Here is a 3,187-nt window from a genome sequence, read left to right as displayed (position 1 = left end):
GTAGTTTCCTACACTTAAAAGTGTCAGCAACTATAATGAAAGTCATGCAGCATTCCGAAACATTATGGCACAGACTGTAGGCACTAAACATCTCCAGGAAGCACCCTAATGCTCACCAGAGACACTCAGCTGTGCACTCCATAAGCTAGCTGTCGTGAGGGCAGTCAAAAATGAGATGCAATCGATGGCTATAAATCTGATGAAAAGAGGGAGACCTGAAATATTGACTGTTTATCTCTCCATGACACTGCCTGACTTGTTGAGTATTTCTTGCATGTTCTGTTCATATTTCTGGTTTCTAGCACTTTGCTTCTGAAAACGCCCTCATGACAACCACATTATGGAGAGTGTAGCAGAGCATTACAACCTTGAATGCATATTTGCATGAGCGCAAGTAAGTTTCTTCTGAGAGATCCACACAGCAGAATCACTGTTTAAGGATACAGAGGGCTTATTCCATGAGGTTCTCAGTGGCTGCAAGACTCTCATGATAGAAACACTGAGATTGCATAGCCAGATGGCAGAGAGGAATCGTTAGCAGGCTGGTTAGTCTCCTTTCTCATGCCATTCCCAATTCACCCATCACTCCTTGAACCTCACGGAGACAGACCTACATCCATTTCTCTTCAAGCAGTCCGTCAGTTTAAAAATTCTCATGCTAGTTTTAAAATCAATGGCCTTGTCAACATCTTATCTATACCTCATCTATTTGCTCTGCATTTTCTTTCCCTCCAGAAACAGTATGCAGCAGCTTCTGTTGGATGAGTGTAGCTCCCCTTTAACAGGAGCAGACAAGCTGAGCATTGTGTTCACCACATATATTGCAGGGGTCCCTGTTGAGGATAAAGTTGGTCACCAGCAAGTTTCACGCTGGGCTGCAGACTGGAATCATTTAGGTGAGCACGCAGCACCTTGCTAAATGGGACATCACAATCCTGGCTCCCAAAAATAGACCTTATTATGTTTCCTCTCCTTGTCTGTTTGCTATAATCATTAAAAGTCGTGTTTGGATTCTTAAACACTGCATCAGGGATTGTATCAGCTTGGTCTCTCGTATTGCACTATGGGTGTCTGTTAACTCATCTTGAGTGAACCCATTGGAAAAGAACATTTGAGAGTAATTAGATATCATTTACAATAAATTCATTAAAATAGTGCTTTGACAAATATGGTTTATAGTTTATTTCTATGAGTTGAACGGCATGTTTACAGAATTTACCTTAGAAGCATGGGATTTGAAAAGCATTGGTGTTATTTTAATTCACAGCACAATTGCATTCTCTCTCCATGGTGACTGTGAACCAGCTGATCAGTAAATAATGTACTGGCACATTCTGCCCAGTTTACCTAGCAGCAGGCCATTGAGAGCCTGTTAAAAGGACAGGAACACTGAAGAAACAGTCCTGCCCAAGCCCCACTCCTCGAGAACAAAATTGAAGTGGGAAGGTTATACATGCCCAGATCAGATAGAACACATCAGAAAGATCATGTTTGTATTGTAGTACATTGCAAAATTTTACAAAAGGAAGTGTTCAGCGTAAACCTTTCACACAGTTCTTCAGACTGTGGATACAGGATCTGCTTCTGTTCAAAAGATATATGATTATGATGACAGGCTTAATCATGTGTATATTGGAAACTGGACTATTCTGAAGCATCGATGTTCGTCATTGCAAGTCAAATGAGTTGAATTAATCCATTCTGTGTCAAATTAGCAAACTGGAATTAGTTAGGACATGCCTAAATATCACAGGCAATTGGGATATGGTTGTGATTTATTTATACTTCAGAAGCTAATTAATATCTTTCATCATAACACTAAATAAGAAGGCTTGGTAATGTGAGATTGTGGTTCATTGGGCAGATGAGTAATCTAACAACAGCAAAAACAGTTAAATAATCTTTTGACAGCTGACAAACCCAGAGGTTCTTCATTTCACACCTCATGACATTGACAACAAACACTCAGCAATGAGACTCTCAAATGTCTGATATCTAAAATTTTACCAAAATCCGTAATAGAAATGTGTACCACTTTGCAGGAAAAGACCTAACAGGTTAAGTAGATTCCTTTCTGGGCCATAACAGTTATCACAATAATAATTAATACACAAGAGTCATATCTGGAACATCTTGAAGCAAATTGCTTCACATTTAAATTTTTTGGCATTTTTACATTCCTTGCATTTTGACAATATTTCAAGTTCATAACACATGTACCAGCAATTGCTAGACAGTGTGTTTAAATGTTTTCCCTATCAGGACGGCAGATACTAGTACAAAAACAGAATTTGTCAGAGAAACTTAACGGGTCTGGCAGCATCTGCGTTTAGAAAGCAGAGTCAATGTTTCAGGCCCAGTGACCCTTCTTCAGAACTGATGATATTTGAGAAAGGCTGTATTTAAGGTGAACTCAGGGGTGTGGGTGGAAGGGGGGTGATGGTGGGCATAAAGTGAGAGGATAGATGGAGAAGGAGCCCAGAGAGACAGAATGACAGCTAGGAAGACAAAGGATGGATGATAAACAAAAACCGAAGTTGCTGGAAAAGCTCAGCAGGTCTGGAGAACTGAGGAAGGATCATCGGCCCCGAAACGCTAACTCTGATTTCTCTTCACAGGTGCTGCCAGACCTGCTGAGTTTATCCAGTAACTTCTGTTTTCGTTTCTGATTTACAGCATCCACAGTTCTTTCAGTTTTTATAAAGGATGGATGAGATCACGCTCAAGGGAAAGAAAAGCTGATAATGGGGACAATAAGTAGGTGAAAATGGGTTGGCAAGTCATGACAAGGCTTGGAGTGTGGAGTGCAGATATTGGTGACATTCATAGACATTTTTTGTCAAAAAGAATACTTGTGCTGATCTTAAGACGTGACTTTCTTTGATGTATTTAATTCACGTTTACTGTGCAAATCAAGCGAGATCTTGAAATTCACAGAAGTTATGACATTCCATTTGTATGAGGAAAATGGTGGGCCATTGTAAACCAGCAAGCTAAGGGAAATTTAGGAGTCAGGGGACATCTTTTCTGATGTTGAACTTACTGGCCACTGTATTACTAATGGATTGTGGAGAATTAGACACTGCTCTTGGGACATAAGAGGAAAGGTGGCAAAGTGGCAAAGGGCTGATAGTTTTGGGATAACTTTGCTCAAGGCACCTCACTTCTGAGTCATTGCCTCCCCCCC

The sequence above is a fragment of the Rhincodon typus genome, chromosome 10 (genome assembly GCF_021869965.1).
Source record: "Rhincodon typus isolate 14 chromosome 10, sRhiTyp1.1, whole genome shotgun sequence".
In the NCBI taxonomy this organism is placed as follows: domain Eukaryota; kingdom Metazoa; phylum Chordata; class Chondrichthyes; order Orectolobiformes; family Rhincodontidae; genus Rhincodon; species Rhincodon typus.
This window is presented reverse-complemented; position numbering follows the sequence as displayed.